The following is a 19,160-nucleotide window of genomic DNA, read 5'->3' on the forward strand; positions in this document are numbered from 1 at the left end:
TAGGGTTAGGGCTAGGGCTAGAGTTAGGGCTAGGGTTAAGGCTAGGGTTAGGGCTAGGGTTAAGGCTAGAGTTAGGGATAGGGCTAGGGTTAGGGATAGGGCTAAGGTTAGGGCTGAGATTAGGGTTAGGGATGTGTTGGGGTTAGGGTTGGAGTTAGAATTGGGGGGTTTCCACTGTTTGAGCACATCAGGTGCTCTCCAAACGCAACATGGCGTCTGATCTCAATTCCAGTCAATTCTGCGTTGAAAAAGTCAAATGGTGCTCCTTCCCTTCCAAGCTCTGCCATGCGCCCAAACAGTAGTTTTCTCCCACATATGAAGTATCAGCATATTCAGGACAAATTGGACAACAACTTTTGGGGTCCAATTTCTCCTGTTACCCTTTGGAAAATAAAAAAATTGGGGACTAAAAGATCATGTTTGTGGAAAAAATATGATTTTTTTATTTTCACGCCCAGGCGTTATAAACTTCTGTGAAGCACTGGGGGGTTCAAAGTGCTCAACACAAATCTGGGGGGTTTCCACTGTTTAGGCACATTAGGGACTTTCCAAACGCGGCATTGCATCCGATCCCAATTCCAACCAAAAAAGTCAAATGATGCTGCTTCCCTTCCAAGCTCTGCAATGCACCCAAATAGTGGTTTACCCCCACATGTGGGGTATCAGCGTAATCAGGACAAATTGCACAATAACTTTTGGGGTCCTGTTACCCTTGGGAAAATAAAAATTGGGGTTGAAAAGATCATATTTCTGGAAAAATATGATTTTTTAATTGTACGGCTTTACGTTATAAACTTCTGTGAAGCCCTTGTGGGTTCAAAGTTCTTACCACATATCTAGATAAGTTCCTTGGGGCATCTAGTTTCCAAAATGGGGCCACTTGTGGGGGTTTCCACTGTTTAGGCATATCAGGGGCTCTCCAAACGTGACATGGCGTCCGATCTGAATTCCAGCCAATTTTGCATTGAAAAAGTCAAATGGCGCTTCTTCCCTTCTGAACTCTGCCATGCACCGAAACAGTGGTTCCCCCCACATATCAGGTATCAGCGTACTCAGAACAAATTGCACAATAACTTTTGCAGTCCAATTTCTCCTGTTACCCTTGGTAAAATAAAAAAATTGGACCTGAAGTAATTTTTTTGTGAAAAAAGTTAAATGTTCATTCTTTTTTAAACATTCAAAAAATTCTTGTGAAGCACCTGAAGGGTTAATAAACTTCTTGAATGTGGTTTTGAGCACCTTGAGGGGTGCAGTTTTTAGAATGGTGTCACTTTTGGGTATTTTCTATCATATAGACCCCTCAAAGTGACTTCAAATGTGATGTGGTCCGTAAAAATAAAATGGTGTTGCAAAAATGAGAAATCGCTGGTCAAATTTTAACCCTTATAACTTCCTAACGAAAAAAAAATTTTGGTGCCAAAATTGTGCTGATGTAAACATATGTGAAATGTTACTTATTAAGTTTTTTGTGTGCCCTATCTCTGTGATTTAAGGGCATACAAATTCAAAGTTGGAAAATTGCAAAATTTTCAAAATTTTCACCAAATTTCTGCTTTTTTTCACAGCTAAACGCAAGTGATATCAATGAAATTTTACCACTAACATGAAGTACAATATATCATGAGAAAACAATGTCAGAATCAGCAGGATCCATGGAAGCGTTTCAGAGTTATTACCTCATAAAGGGACAGTGGTCAGAATTGAAAAAATTGGCCTGGTCATGAACGTGCAAACCACCCTTGGGGGTAAAGGGGTGAAATACAAAGTAACACTCCATGCAAAGTTACTATTGGAAGGTCCACCAGCTGCCCCCTTCTCAGAAGTATGTTATGGTATGTTATGATAACTTTTAGCTCTTATCCCTATAATGCACAGTTACTCAGAACATTGCATATGAGATCAGAAAATATTAGACCAAATATCAAAACTTAAAGAATCTTAATGTTGTGTGGACGTCACTCTGTATAGAGAGGTAGTACAAAGGAATATGAGTTCTTTGGAATCCTGAAGGGATTTTACTCAAGTGGATGTGAGGTCACAGTCTACATTCATACAGTTAGATTACTTGATTACACTGTTCCAGCAGAAGTTGATTATACAGTTTTATTCAAGCTTCTTTTCAATACACTGACTCACTTTTCTTCATACAAAGTCCATACAAAGTGCAGTACACAACACCTCCTGATGCAGTGAGGTGGAGGGGGGAATGAATCCGGCCCTTGGTCTTTACTATCACTCCTCTCCTGTTGCATGATAGATTGCTCCTGACTTGTTTCTCCACTTCTAACAATAGCTGCTGTGCACTAGCTGGCCAGGTTCACCTCCTTCATTAGTCCTGTGTCCTGACTTGCATCTCCCTGCAGATTTCCAGGCCCACATACTAGAAATTGGCGGACACCTGGATGTTAGGGTCCGGTGGGTTCGGCCGAACAGTTACAAAAAGTTTGTGTACCAGAACAGCACCTGGACCCCATTCACTTGAATGGGGGCCCGAACATCCAGTGTTTGCTGCGCTGTCATGTGCATGACAGCGCAGCAAACACCGCTTCTGATCGGCGGGGATGATTTCCCCACCGGTCAGAGAGCAGTGGTTCCCACGATGTCAAAAGACAAGGGGAGTGACCAGCTGTGATCAGAGGTATAACCTTTACCTCGGGTCACTGGTGTCAGCTGATGGGACTACTGGAAATATTCATTAGCTGCTCCTGCAATGTAAATAAATAATTATAAAAAAAACAGCTTGGGATCCCCTGTATTTTTGCTAACCAGTCAGACAAAACTCAGAGCTGGGGGCTGCAACCCTCAGCTGTCAGCTTCAGCAAGGCTAGTTATCAAGAATATAGGGGTCCCCATGCTGCTTTTTAATTATTTAAATAAATAATTTTAAAAAAACGGCATGAGATCCCCCCATTTTTGACATCCAACCTTGCTAAAGCTGACAGTTGGCTGCTGGTATTCTCAGGCTGGTTAGGGGCCATTGATATTGGCCCCTCATCCTAAAAACAGCAGCCCGCAGCTGCTCAGAAAAGGCACATCTATTAGATGCACCAATTCTGGCACCTTTGCCCAGCTCTTCCCACTTGCCCTGTAGCACTGGCAAGTGGGGTTCATATTTGTGGGGTTCATTTGACCTTTGTATTGTCTGGTGACATCAAGCCCATGCTTAGTAATGGAGAGGCATCTATAAGACACCTATCCATTACTAATCTTACAGTTGTATGGTAAATAAAGACAGAGACAGAATAAAGTCCTTTATTTGAAATAAGACTAAACGAAGTTTTCCATTTTTATTTAAATGCATAATTCCAGCGAAGCCCTCATTCTCCTGTAATAAAAGTAAAATAAAAAAACAACAATATACCATACCTGTCCGTCGGTCTGTCCCACGCCGTAATCCATGCCTGGGGATAAAGTTTTCAACCTGGACAGTGGCAAGATGCCACCGGCCAGGCTGAGAACCACTGGTGAATGAGCTGCTGCGAGCGCAGCCTCAGAGACTGGTTGTGACGTCAAAGAGGTTACGTCCGGTCACTGAGGCTCCGTTCAATGTAGAATTGGCTGGAATTGAGATCAGATGCCATGTTGCATTTGGCGAGCCCCTGATTTGCCTAAACAGTGGAAACCCCCCCAATTCTAACTCCAACCTTAACCCCAACACACCCCTAACCCTAATCTCAGCCCTAGCCCTAACCCTAGCCCTAGCCCTAACCCTAATGGGAAAATGGAAATAAATACATTTTTTTTAATTTTATTATTTTTCCCTAACTAAGGGGGTGATAAAGGGGGGTTTGATTTACTATTTGTGGCAGGTTTTTATGTTTGGCAGCTGTCACACGCTAAAAGACGCTTTTTATTGTAAAACTAGTTTTTGCATCACCACATTTTGAAAGCTATAATTTTTCCATATTTTGACTCACAGAGTCATGTGAGGTCTTATTTTTTTGCGGGACGAGTTGACGTTTTTGTTGGTACCATTTTCAGGCACGTGACATTTTTTGATCGCTTTTTATTTGGATTTTTGGCATGCAGAATGAACAAAAACCAGCATTTCATGAATTTCTTTTGGGGGGGAGGCGTTTACACCGTTCCTCGTGTGGTAAAATTGATAAAGCAGTTTTATTCTTCGGGTCAATACGATTACAGCGATAGCTCATTTATATCTTTTTTTATGTTTTGGCGCTTTTATACAATAAAAACAATTATATAAAAAATAATTTTTGCATTGCTTTATTCTGCGAGCTATAACTTTTTTATTTTTTCCCAATACAACCCTAACCCCACCTCTAACCCTAACACAACCCTAACTCCAACACAACCCTAACCCCAACCCTAACCCCTAACCCTAACCACAATCCTAACCACAATCTCTAACCATAACCCTAGCCCCAACACAACCCTAACCCCAACACAATCCCAATCCTAACCTCAACCCTAAGCCCAGCTCTAACCCCAACCCTTATCCTAACCCCAATCCTAACCTTAACACAACCCTAACCCCAGCTCTAACCCAAATCCTAACCCTAACACAACCATAACCTCAGCTGTAACCCCAACCCTAACTGCAAATAATAGAAAAAAAAATAGTAAAGTAAAAAAATTGAATCTAACTAAAGGGATGACAAAGGGGGGTTTAATTTACTATTTTTTTTACTTTGATCACTGTGATAGGGTGTATCACAGTGATCAAAATGAACCAATAGGAAAAATGTCTTATTGTTGCCAGGTACTGGCCGGCAGATCTCAATGTGCGCACTGCTCATGTGCCCCGCATTTTCTTCCAGGATAATGACATGGAGGGCCGGAGGATGGAGCAGGGTGATCTGGGTATGGCAGAGGTATTGAGTGGGCTTGAGGGACCCCATTTCTCTCTTCTCTGGCATGTTAGATCATATCAGAGAAGAAAAAAATGAATGTAAAATCAAACTTGTCTTATGATCGCCGTTATTCAGTGAATAATGGCGATCACGTTACAGGGGATGGTAAAAATTGACCTGAATCATGTTCTCTGGGGTCTCAGCAACCCTCGGTAGCCGAGACCCTGGAGATTTTCTGATGCTGGGGGCACTGTACACTTACTCAGCGGCGCTGAGTAATAAGGCCCCTTAACTGCCACCGTTAAAAGAACTTTGACATCTGATATCTGACTTTGACATCTGATTTTAGTGTCCTAAAGTGGACACTGTACTCAGTTGGTTCAAATGATGGCCTATAAAAAGGTGTCTCTTTACCAAGGTGCCACACAAGAAACATCCCATGATTGGTAAAACCCGTGAGCTGCCTAGATATTGTTGCAAAACGTACTGATGGTATTGACGTAAGAATGTCTAAACGACTGAAGGTGTCAATGAACAGTTGTGGCTATAATCCGGAAGTTGGAAAAACACCACTTCACCATAAACAGGCCATGACCAGGTAGTCCCCCAAGATTTCAGACAGAGAAGTGAAAAGAATTATCTGAAGAGTTGTTCACAAGCGAAGGACCACCTGTACAGAGCTACAGAAAGACCTGGAATCAGCAGGTACAATTGTTTCAACGAAAACAATAAGTAATGCACTCAACCTCCATGGCCTGTATGCACGCTCACCACGCAAGACTGCATTGCTGAACAAAAAGCAAGTTCAAGTGCATTTAACGTTTGGTCAACAATATTTAGACAAGCCTGTGAAATACTAGGAGAATGTATAATTTCCATAATTTCCCTCGGGATCAATAAAGTGTATCGTATCGTATCGTATGTAGTCTGGTCACATGAGACTAAAATTGAACTCTATGGATGCCATAATACACTACACCATGCTAAAACACCATACCAACAGTGAAGATTGGATGCAGAAACATCACAATGTAGCGATTTTCAGCATACGACACTGGCAAACTTCATGTAATTGAAGGAAGCATGAATGGACAAATGCACCGAGATATTCTAGATAAAAATACAAAGGTGAACATCTGGACAAGACAATGACCCAAACGTACAGGCAAGGAAACTCTCAATTAGTTTCAGAGAAGAAAATTATAGCTGCTAGAATGGCCAAACCAGTCATCTGACCTAAATCTAGCACAAAATTTGTGGAAAGAACTAAAGCTCAGCGTTCATAGAAGAAACCCACTGAACCTTCAGGATTTGAAGAGTGTTTGTGTGGAAGAATAGTCCAAAATCACACCTGAGCAATACATGCGACTAATTTCTCCATACAGGAGGTGTTTTGAAGCTGTCATCACTAATAAAGGCTTTTGTATAAACTATTAAATACATTTCATTTCTTTTTTGTCATTCCACTTTGCATTAATTCCTGTGTAGCACCACAAATTTCTGGACAACAGGTTTGAAGTATTTGAAGGGTACAATTTTTGAAATAGTAGTCCATTTAAATCTGAATAGGTCCCTAAACAAGCAGGTTGTGTACATTTCTTGAAAAATAAATGAAAAATGCTGCTAAACTTTTAACCCTTCTAACATTCTAACAAAATAAAATGATATTTGAAAACTTACGCAGGTGTAAGGTATACATATGGGAATTGTCATTTATTAACCGCTTCCTGACTGTTGTTGGGTTTTGTGCAGTATCGACGTTTGTCTACGGTCGGCGGTTTTGTGCCCACCGGGATCCCCACGTACCTTATACCGATGGGATCCTGGTGCACAATGCTTCCTGTGACCCTTGACCTCATTGAAACCTGATTGTTTCAGGTCCTGATGACATCAGCGTCACACCAGCAAATGAGAGAGATCACTGGGAAAGCTTTTTGTATCAACGAACTTTCCTGGCGAACTGCCTCATAGTAACACTGTCTCCTCTGATCTCCTTTCAGTGAGAGATTAGAGGAGAAACAGTGTGACAAGTGCTGCTGGCAACAGCTGTGTCAGACAGCGATATTGTCAAAGTAAAAAAACAGATACAGCAGGTTGGGATTAGGGATATGGGTGTGTTGGGGTTAGAGTTGTGGTTAGGGTTATGGATGGAGTTAGGGTTAGGGGTGTGATCGTGTTAGGGTTGTGGTTAGGGTTATGGTTAGGGTTAGGATTAGGGTTATAGGTGTGTTGGGGTTAGGGATAGAATTAGAATTGGGGGGTTTCCACTGGTTAGGCACATCAGGGGCACTGCAAATGCAACATGACGCCCGCAGACCATTCCATCAAAGTCTGCATTCCATAACGTCACTACTTCCCTTCCAAGCCCCACTGTGTGCCCAAACAGTAGTTTTTGGCCACATTTGGGATACCAGTGTACTCAGGAAAAATTGGACAACAAGTTTTGGGGTCCAATTTCCCTTGTTACCCTTGTAAAAATAAAAAATTGGGGGCTAAAAGATAATTTTTGTGGAAAAAAAATGATTTTTTATTTTCACCACTCTACATTATAAACTTTAGGGAAACACTTGGGGGTTCAAAGTGCTCAACACACATCTAGATAAATTCCTTGGGTGGTATAGTTTTCAAAATGGCATCACTTGTGGGGGGTTTCCACTGTTTTTGCACATCAGGGGCTCTCCAAACGGTACATGGCATCCGATCTCAATTCCAGCCAATTCTGCATTGAAAAAGTCAAACGGCGCTCATTCCCTTCCGAGCTCTGCCGTGCGCCCAAACAGTGGTTTACAACTATGTATGGGGTATTGGCGTACTGAGGACAAATTGCACAACAACTTTGAGGGTCTAATTTCTCCTGTTACCCTTGGTAAAATAAAAATTTTGGGCGAAGAGATCATTTTTGTGGAAAAAATATGATTTTTTATTTTCACGTCTCTACATTATAAACTTCAGTTAAGCACTTGGTGGTTCAAAGTGCTTACCACACATCTAGATAAGTTCCTTGAGTGGTCTAATTTCCAAAATGGTGTCACTTGTGGGGGGTTTCCACTGTTTAGGCCCATCAGGGGCTCTCCCATCAGGGGCTTTCTCACTTCCAGCCAATTCTGCATTGAAAAAGTCAAATGGCGCTGCTTCCCTTCCGAGCTATGCTGTGCGCCCAAACAATGGTTTACCCACACATATCAGGTATCGGAATATTCAGGAGAAATTGCACAAAAAATTTTGTGGTTCTTTTCTCTTTTTACACTTGTGAAAATAAAAAAAATTGGTTCTGAATAAAATGTTTGTGAAAAAAAGTTAAATGTTTATTTTTTCCTTCTAGATTCCATTCATTCACGTGAAGCACCTGAGGAGTAAATAAACTTCTTGAATGTGGTTTTGAGTACCTTGAGGGGTGCACTTTTTAGAATTGTGTCACTTTTGGGTATTTTCTGTCATATTGACCCTCCAAACTCACTTCAAATGTGAGGTAGTCCCCGAAAAAAATGGTTTTGTAAATTTTGTTGGATAAATGAGAAATCACTGGTCACATTTTAACCATTATAACTTCCTAGCAAAAAAATATGTTGTTTCCAAAATTGTGCAGATGTAAAGTAGACATATGGGAAATGTTATTTATGAATTATTTTGTGTGATATGACTATCTGATTTAAGGGCACTTTTGGAAGTGCATTGAGCAGCAGGGTGGTGTGCTGTGAAAGGGGAAAAAAAAAAAACTCTTTTAAATTTCTGCCTGAGTGAGTGTGAACAAGCTGAGTGTGACCTGAGAGTAAGTGCGAACTGTGGTAAGTGTGTGACTTGTGATTCAGTGAAGAGGTATTTGGAAAACCCTTAACAAATACCTGTGTGAGTTACTGAATTGTGGGTTGCTGAGTGCTTTCTACCTGTTCAATTTTTGGGGGGCTTGTTTAACCTATTTTTTTCTCTCTACAGGGCTAATCTCTTATTTTACTATCTGTGTTTTTAAGGGTTAACTATATTGCATTTAAATCTTGAGGTGTAACTATATTCACAAGGGGTTAATTAAGGGTGGGAGTTCATAATAAAGGGTTTATAAGGGGCAGCTGGTTGGGGTTCAACTCCTTTTGGAAGTGCATTGAGCAGCAGGGTGGTGTGCTGGTGAAAAGAAAAAAAAAAAACTCTTTCAAATCTTCTGCCTGAGCGAGTGTGATTGAGCTGAGTGTGACCTGAGCGTAAGTGCGAACTGTGTTAAGTGTGTGACTTGTGATTCAGTGACTTTGGATTCAGGGAGTTTCCAAGGGAGGTATTACTGAATTACTGCTATATTTTATTTTATTAATACTTTTTATTTTATTTTTGCTTATCTTTTCTGTTTGGTGCAATCCCCATTAGGATGTGCTCCACTATTGCCAATGCCATCCAGTGCACGTCTTGCCGCATGTATGAAATCCTTGAACAGCCGGTCGAGGGTGCATACTGCTGTGCGAGATGTGAGCACGTTGTGCATTTGGAAGCCCAGATACTGGATCTAAATGTGCAGCTGGCAACACTGAGATCCATAGACAATATGGAAAGGAGTCTTCTGCTCACTGAGCAGACGCTCAATGGGATAGATGAGGGGGGATGCTAGGTTGGAGCCTCAGGACAATGAAGCAGCTAGCTGGGTGACAGTTAGAAGGCGGGGTAGAGGGAAGAGCACCAGGGAGGCTAGTCCTGATCTCGCACACCCCAATAAGTTTGCTAAGTTGGCAGATGAGGGGAGTGTCAGCGCAGGGGTAGCACTGCTGCAGCAAGGCATGTCCTCTGAAAGCCGCCAGAGGAGTGTCTGCTCCAGTAAGTGGGGAAATAGGAGAGCAGGGCAGACCAGACAGGTACTGGTAGTGGGGACTCAATTATTAGGGGAACAGAGAGGGCAATCTGTCACAAAGATAGGGATCGTCGAACGGTGTGCTGCTTACCTGGTGCTCGAGTGCGACACATCGCTGATCGGGTTGACAGATTACTGCGAGGGGCTGGTGAGGATCCAGCGGTCATGGTGCACATTGGCACAAATGACAAAGTTAGAGGTAGGTGGAAGGTCCTTAAAGATGATTTCAGGGAAATAGGCTGCAAGCTTAAAGCAAGGACCTCCAAGGTGGTATTTTCGGAAATACTTCCTGTACCACGTGCCACGCCAGAGAGACAACGGGAGATTAGGGAGGTTAAAAAGTGGCTCAGGAATTGGTGTAGGAAGGAGGGGTTTGGGTTCCTGGAGAACTGGGCCATCTTCTCAGTTGGCTACAGGTTCTACGCTAGGGACGGGCTGCACCGCAATGGGGAGGGTGCAGCTGTGCTGGGGGAGAAAATGGCTTGAAGGTTGGAGGAGTGTTTAAACTAGGGAATGGGGGGGAGGGTATTCCTTTTATAGGAGGGGAAGACAGTGCAGATAGAGACCTGGGCACAAATAATGAAATTGGGGGTGGGGGTGGCATGGGGGGTGGGGTTAGAACAGTTAATAATTTAAGAAAGAATAGAGGTACAGAGAGATACATAAAGTGCATGTATACTAATGCCAGAAGCCTTGCCAGCAAAATGGAGGAAATAGAATTAATTTTGTTGGAACATAATTATGATATGGTGGGGATATCTGAGACATGGCTGGTCGAGAGCCATGACTGGGCGGTTAATTTACAGGGATATAGTCTGTTCAGAAATGACCGTACAAATAAGCGAGGGGGAGGCGTGTGTTTATATGTAAAATCATCCTTAAAACCCATCCTGCGTGATAATATATATGAATCTAATGAAAATGTAGAGTCCCTGTGGGTAGAGATAAAGGGAGGGGGAAAAAATAATAAATTACTGATAGGGGTTTGTTATAAGTCTCCAAAAATAATGGAAGCAACAGAGAATATCCACATCAAACAAATAGATGAAGCAGCGACTCAAGGAGAAGTCATTATTATGGGGGACTTCAACTACCCTGAAATACAATGGGGAACCGAAACCTGCAGTTCCAGCAAAGGTAATGGGTTTTTGACAACTATGAGAGACAATTATCTTTCACAACTGGTTCAGGACCCAACAAGAGGGGGGGCACTGCTAGACCTAATATTAACCAACAGGCCAGACCGCATATCAAATATAAGGGTTGGGGGTCACTTGGGTAATAGTGATCACAAGATAATAAGTTTTCATGTATCCTTTAATAAGATGTGTAGTAGAGGGGTTACAAGGACACTAAACTTCAGGAAAGCAAATTTCCAACGGATGAGAGATGATCTTGGTGCAATTAACTGGGACGATATCCTGAGATATAAAAATACACAAAGAAAATTGGAGACGTTTATTAGCATCCTGAATAGGACCTGTGCACAATATATACCGTATGGGAATAAACATGCGAGAAAAAGGAGGAAACCACTATGGCTAAATAGATCTGTAAGGAGCGCAATAAGGGACAAAAAGAAAGCATTTAGAGAATTAAAGTAAGTAGGTAGTGATGAGGCATTAAATAAATACAGAAAATTAAATAAATTCTGTAAAAAGCAAATCAAGACAGCAAAGATTGAGACAGAGAGGCTCATTGCCAGAGAAAGTAAAAATAATCCCAAAATATTCTTTAATTATATAAATAGTAATAAACTAAAAAATGATAGTGTTGGCCCACTTAAAAATAGTCTGGGTGAAATGGTAGATGAGGATGAGGAAAAAGCCAACATGCTAAATGACTTTTTTCAAGAGTATTTACACAAGAAAATCCCATGACGGATAACATGAACAGTGATAAAAATTCTCCATTAAATGTCACCTGCTTAACCCAGCAGGAAGTACGGCGGCGTCTACAAATCACTAAAATTGACAAATCCCCGGGCCCGGATGGGATACACCCCCGAGTACTGCAAGAATTAAGTACAGTCATAGATAGACCATTATTTTTAATCTTTAAAGATTCCATAATAACAGGGTCTGTACCACAGGACTGGCGTATAGCAAATGTGGTACCAATATTCAAAAAGGGGACAAAAACTGAACTCGGAAATTATAGGCCAGTAAGTTTAACCTCAATTGTGGGTAAAATCCTGGAGGGTTTTCTAAGGCCTCTTTCACACTTCAGTTTTTTGCATCAGTTATAATCCGCCAAAAAGGCGGACAAGCGGATCCGTTGTCAACCGATGTGAACGGATGGCACAGGATCCGTTTTGAGACGAATCCTGAAAATGACGAAATTTAAAGGAATCGCTGGCTAGGAGAGAGAGAGAGAGAGAGAGAGAGAGAGAGAGAGAGAGAGAGAGAGAGAGAGAGAGAGAGAGAGAGAGAGAGAGAGAGAGAGAGAGAGAGAGAGAGAGAGAGAGAGAGAGAGAGAGAGAGAGAGAGAGAATTTTTTTTTTTTGTCCGGCACCCAGAAAGAATTTCGGGTTAAATCAGTGTCTGGAGGATCCGCCACAGAAAAAAACGTTACAAGCTCCGTTTTGAAATCTTTGAGGATGGTGACGGACAGCAACTTTTGGCGGATCCTCAAAAAAACGGATGCAACGGACAGCAATCCGTCACAATCCGCCATTAATGCAAGTCAATGGGGAAAAAAACGGATCCTCAAAAAAAATTGAGGATCCGTTTTTTTTCAAAACCTGGCGGATTGTGACTGATTGTAAAAAACGGAAGTGTGAAAGAGGCCTAAGAGATACTATACTGGAGTATCTGGAGAAGAATAACCTTATGACCCAATATCAACATGGGTTTTCAAGGGACCGATCCTGTCAGACTAATCTGAAAAGCTTTTATGAAGAGGTAAGTACCCGACTGGACCAAGGGAATGCAGTGGATGTGGTGTACATGGACTTTTCAAAAGCTTTTGATACGGTGCCATACAAAAGGTTGATACATAAAATGAGAACAATGGGGATAGGGGAAAATATGTGTAAGTGGGTTAAGAGCTGGCTCAGGGATAGGAAACAAAGGGTGGTTATTAATGGAGCACACTCGGACTGGGTCACGGTTAGCAGTGGGGTACCACAGGGGTCAGTTTTGGGCCGGCTTCTTTTTAACATATTTATTAATGACCTTGTAGGGGGCATAGAGAGTAGAATTTCAATATTTGCAGATGACATGAAACTCTGTAGGGTAATCAATACAGAGGAGGACAATTTTATATTACAGGCGGATTTATCTAATCTAGAAGCTTGGGCTGATAAATGGCAAATTAGCTTTAATGGGGATAAATGTAAGGTCATGGACTTGGTTAGAACGAACAAGATGTATAATTATGTGCTTAATTGTAAAACACTGGGCAAAACTGTCACTGAAAAAGACCTGGGTGTATGGGTGGACGACAAACTCACATTTAGTGGCCAGTGTCAGGCAGCTGCTGCAAAGGCAAATAAAATAATGGGATGTATTAAAAGAGGCATAGATGCTCATGAGGAGAACATAATTTTACATCTATATAAGTCACTAGTGCGACCACACTTAGAATACTGTGTACAGTTCTGGTCTCCGGTGTATAAGAAAGACATAGCTGAACTGGAGCGGGTGCAGAGAAGAGGGACCAAGGTTATTAGGGAACTAGGGGGTCTGCAATACCAAGACCGGTTATTACACTTGGGGTTATTTAGTTTGGAAAAGCGAAAGCTTAGGGGTGATCTTATTACAATGTATAAATATATGCGGGGACAATACAAAGACCTTTCTAATGATCTTTTTACACTTAGACCTGTGACGGGGTCAAGGGGCATCCTCTACGTCTGGAGGAAAGAAGGTTTAAGCATACTCACAGACGCGGATTCTTTACTGTAAGAGCAGTGAGACTATGGAACTCTCTGCCATATGATGTTGTAATGAGTGATTCCCTACTAAAATTTAAGAAGGGTCTGGATGCCTTTCTTGAAAAGTATAATATTACAGGGTATATACACTAGTTTCCTTAATATTGCGTTGATCCAGGGAGCTAGTCTGATTGCCGTATGTGGAGTCGGGAAGGAATTTTTTTCCCCAATGTGAAGCTTACTGTTTGCCACATGGGTTTTTTTTGCCTTCCTCTGGATCAACATGTTAGGGCAAGTTAGGATATGATATGGGTTGAACTAGATGGACTTAAAGTCTTCCTTCAACCTTAATAAATATGTTACTATGTAAATATTAAAAGTTTGAAATTTGCAAAATTTTCGCCAAATTTCCATTTTTTAAGCAAAGAAACGCAAGTCATATTAAATAAATTTTACCACTATCATGAAGTACAAAATGTCACAAGAAAACAGTGTCAGAATCACTGGGATCCGTTGAAGCGTTCTAGAGTTATGACCTCATAAAATGACACTGGTCAGAATTGAAAAAATTAGCCGGGTCAAGAAGGCAAAAACAGGCTCTGGCACAAAAGGGTTAATTATTTTGTAATCGCGCCGGAAATACACACACCAGTGACCTGTGTCACTGTGTCCGTGATCACGGGTCAACGGTGTGTCGGCATGACAACCCAAAGTCTCCTGGAGACCTCTATGGTTGTCAGTGCTGGACTGCTGTGAGCTCCACCAGGTGGTCGACTCGGCGCGCATAACAAGTCAGCAATTCTACTACATAGAGGCGATCTGATCATCGACGCTATGTTGCAGAGCCGATCGAGTTGTGGCAGCTTCTAGTTTCCTATAGAGACTATTGAAGCATGCCAAAGATAAAAAAAAATGTGTTTAAAAATATAAAATTTTTTAAAAAATTATGAAAATTCAAATAATCACCCTTTTGCCCCATTCAAAATAGAACAATAAAAATAAAATCAAACATACACATATTCGGTATCGCTGCATTCAGAATTGCCCGATCTATCAATAAAAAAAGGATTAACCTGATCGCTAAATGGTGTAGTGAGAAAAAAAGTCAAAACGCCAGAATTACTTTTTTTTCGTCGCGGCAACATTGCATTAAAATGCACCAAAATTGTATCATTAAAAACGTCAGCCCGGAATGCAAAAAAATAAGCTCTCACCCAAACCGAAATTATTATTATTTTATTATTATTATACATTTATATAGCACCATTTATTCCATGGCGCTTACCATGTGAAAAGGGAAAATATAGACAAGTACAATAAACATGTGTAAGACAAGGGACACACAAGTACACGAGAGGACCCTACCCGCGAGGGCTCACAATCTAATGTAGATAGGGATGGGTGAGGATACACTAGGAGAGGGTAGAGCTGGTTGTGCGGTGAGTTCACGAAAAATGGAGACACTACGGGTAACGGAAAATGGCGCAATGGACAGTCATAATGGCAGGTCAGTTTTAGCATTTAGTGAACCTAGTAAAAAAGCCAAACAAAAATAAGTGTGGGATTGCACTTTTTTTTGCAATTTCACCGCACTTGGAATTTTTTTCCCGTTTTCTAGTACACGACATGGTAAAACCAATGGTGTCGTTCTAAAGAACAACTCGTCCCGCAAAAAAATAAGCCCTCACATGGCCATAATGACAGAAAATTAAAAAAAAGTTATGGCTAAGTTTGAAAATTAATAATTTTTCTACATTTTTACCAAAATTCTGATATTTTCACAAAAAATACAAAACATATTTACCTAAGTTTGCCACTAACATGAAGTACAATGTGTTACAAAAAAAGTCTCAGAATCACTACAGTAGAATATATTGAAGGGTTCCAGATAAAGTCACACCACATAAAGTCACACTGGTCAAATTTGTAAAAAATGGGCTTGGTACTGTAATTAAAGGGGTATTCCAGTCTCCAAGATCTTATCCTAATATGTATTAGGTGTAATAATAATATAAGCAAATACCTCCAATTAGAAATGTAGTATACTTCTTCAGATTCGCTATGTCACTTAGGCTGGGCTTCCATTGTGTTAGGTGCCATGCGTTTAACGCATCCGTTACTAAGCGGCACTAACGCTATGTAACGAATCGGATGCATTAACGCACCTATTGGCATCTATTAAGGTAACGCATCCTAACGCATGTTCAAATCAGCATGTGTTAGCGATGATGTGTTACTTTGTGACGCGCCCTCGAGCGCGGTCTACCGCGTTTTTGGGTGCGTTAAGTCTAACGCACAGCGAACGAACGTGTTTGCTGTGTATAGACCGGTATTGCTAACGCATGGTAGCGCATGGTACCGCAATGCTACCATGAGTTAGCGCTATCGGTAAAAAGATGCCAAAAAGGACATCAGCGTTAGCGCATCTGTTTAACGCATCCGGTAAACAAATGCCACTAACGCGATGTGAACCTAACCTTACACCATACGCAGGGCATTGCAGTAACTTATGTATCCATGCTTACGACCCCTAGGTGTTGTCAATCTGTCGGTTTATGAGTGGTTGTAACCATGGGTATCTAAGCTACTGCAATACCCTACATGAAGTAAGCGACATAGCGAATCTGATGAACTATACTAAATTTCTAATTGGAGATATTTGCTAATATTATTGTTATTACACTTACTACATACTGGGATAGGATCTTGGAGATTGGAATACCCCTTTAAGGTCAAAATTGTCTCACTAAGGGTTCATAATCTAATAATTTTTCTAATATATTTAAATTTTAATTCTCTGCCATTCCCTCTCTTCTCTATTTCCATTTTTTTAAAAACTGAGCATGTTCAGGTTGTCAATTTTGACACATATTCAATATATGCCCCCTCCCTAAAAGTACTGTATTCTTTGAAGTCACCTCATCACCTTGCCGATGTCATTACACTGAAAGAGAGGAGGAGAAAATGTGGGATTGGTAATCGGGAGACGTTAAGGGAGCATAGAGCCGAAGAAAGAAGAGGAGCTTTTACTATAGGGGGAGCAGATTTACAAAATGAGGGACAGTGTGAAAATACAATATGAAGAGGGAGCGACAAGGGCAGGTTAATGTGCAGGGGGTAGCATAAAGAGACCAAGTGTTAAGGGGGCTCTGTATGGATATGTGGAAGAATGGGTGACAGAGAGAAGAGGGGCTCAGTAAAGAGTGGGTGCAGCATAGTGGAACAGTATGCAGAATAAGCTCTGTATGGAGAGGGGCAGCATGTGGGGACAAAGGGCAGATGAGACTTTGTATGGAGAAGAGGCAGCATGGAGGGGACAAGAAGTGACCTTGTGTGCAGAGAGGACAGCATGGGAAGGACAAAGTAGAGAGTAGCATGGGGATTTAGTATGAAGATAGTGTGGACAGGGGTCTCTGTAAGGTAAGGGGGAAGCATAGGGGTGACAAAGTGGAGAGGGGTAGCATGAGTGTTCAGTATGAAGAGTTGGTTTAGTTTGAAAAGGAGGTATCATGGTGGGACAGTGTAAAGAAGAAGCTAAGTAGTAGAGTGAAGAGTGTGAAGAAGGGGCTCAATATCAAGAGGTGGCAGCATGGGGGAGGGTGAAAAGGGGGCTCTGTATGGAGTGGAGTCAGCCTGAGGGGATAGTGAGCAGAGGGGGCAGTGTGGGTGGGCTCAAATTGAAAATGAGGATTCGTAGAAAGAGGGAGAATCATGTCGGGGACAATGTGAAGAGAAGGCTCAGTATGGCAAGGGAACTGTGAGCTGTATTTATGTGCTGATGATGGTTCTCATGCAGTATTCAAGTAGTTCTGGTATTGCACTCATGTACTGATTGTGGTTCTGTTATTTTATTTATGTACTGATAGCTTTGGTGTGGTATTCATGTACTGATTGTGGTTAGGGTGCTTCAGGTACTGGTGACCATTTTGGTGCTATATTCTTGTGCTAATAGTGGTTTTGGTGCTCTATTCATATATTGATGGTCGTTCTGACACTGCATCCATGTACTGGGGGAAGTGTAGGGTCGGTGGCCAAGCCTGGGGGGGTGGTCCCTCTTCTTACCGCGCAGAGACGAAACAGAGACAAGATGGAGACAGATTCTGGGTGCAACAGGTCCAAGCTTTATTCGCTCGCTGTCCGCCTGACAGCCTCACAGCACTCCGCAATTTTTCTTCAAGGCTCTCTGGTTACAATACGCCACAGAAAACCGCACTTTCGCCAGGGACGTATATATACATACCGTCCCTTTACTCTTGTTGACGCTTTTGACAGGTCCGTCACTGTGGCCGCCTTAGGCCTGTAAACCAACAGTAATTTTCAGTGGTCACAACGTCTTTCTTACCACGGTATCCGTAACCTCTGTGCCTCGTCGATATAACCTCTGTGTCTCGTCTATTTTGCCGAATTCCTGTCAGGACCACCCCCCTGATGTTCTCTCTCCTCAGTCCCCCTGGATTGGATTCTCTTCACAGCGCACAGACTGTCACAGTCCTCCTGTCACTGGAGCTCCCCCTGGGGACTGGAACTTTCTGGAACCCTCCCTCTGTATTTATAGCACTCCCGGTCCCCTGTCACTGTAACTCCGCCCCCCATGACCAACGGTTTCTAAAGCCCTAAGCTGATGTCAAGTCCTTTGCTCACACTCCTCCCTGCCATCTAATGGTCAACCCAAGGTACTGCACGTCCACTACACTTTCCTAGCTGTTTCCCCACTGTAGTAACTGACACCTGTCTAAACTGTGCAAACCTATCTTTCTCTATACTGACACGTCCATCCGTCCGTCAGGTCACCTTCCCTACAGTAGTCCTAATGATATATTCATGTATTGATGGTGGTTCTGGTGATTCATGCTGTATTCCTCTACTGATAGTGGTTTTGGTGCTCTATTCTTGTATTGATGGTAGTTCTGATGATGGTTTATGACTTATGTACTGATGATGGTTCTGATCCTATATTAAGAGGTAGTAATCTTTAATTTATTAGACTTGACAATAGACCATTATATTTTCAGTGTGCTGTCTGTTATACATTTTGACAACAAAAAGACTGAAAATATATCTGTCTGAATGAGACCATATATTTCAACTGAACAAGTGTTTGACTAAAGCCCCACCATACAATGTATATGGCTGTCCATTCATTCAGGAAACAGCTATGTCATCCAATTCTTACAAGAGAGCTAGCTATACTGAGTGCTCTTATACTCTCTATGGCTAAGTTCACATGAGCGCATGAAAATCATCCGATTTGTATCCGTAACATTTGGACGTTTTTTCATCTGTATTGTTATCCATATACAATCCATGTGGAATTTGTTTTGATAGAACAGCAATTATTAAGATTTACACAAACAAATACTGTTTCCTACTTTGCAGAACTGTAGCTGTAAAAACTGAATGCAATATAGTAGTTTCTTGTGGGATCCAAATTTTTTTTTGCATAGACACTTCCAGGTTCAGCTCTCAACCTCTACGTGCAACGCGATGAAGTCAGCTCATCATGCTAGAGACGCCCCTACAGCACTGTAGACAAGGTGGAACCAGCACCCAGGAGAAGGTAAGCTCTTGCAGGGCCAAAGATACATGGGGTGTTAATGTAGATGAAAGGGCTTAGTTTATAGAGTGACCAGCATGTAGGTGG

Source organism: Dendrobates tinctorius, unplaced genomic scaffold (assembly GCF_039654945.1).
Source record: "Dendrobates tinctorius isolate UK_male_01 unplaced genomic scaffold, ASM3965494v1 ptg000051l, whole genome shotgun sequence".
In the NCBI taxonomy this organism is placed as follows: domain Eukaryota; kingdom Metazoa; phylum Chordata; class Amphibia; order Anura; family Dendrobatidae; genus Dendrobates; species Dendrobates tinctorius.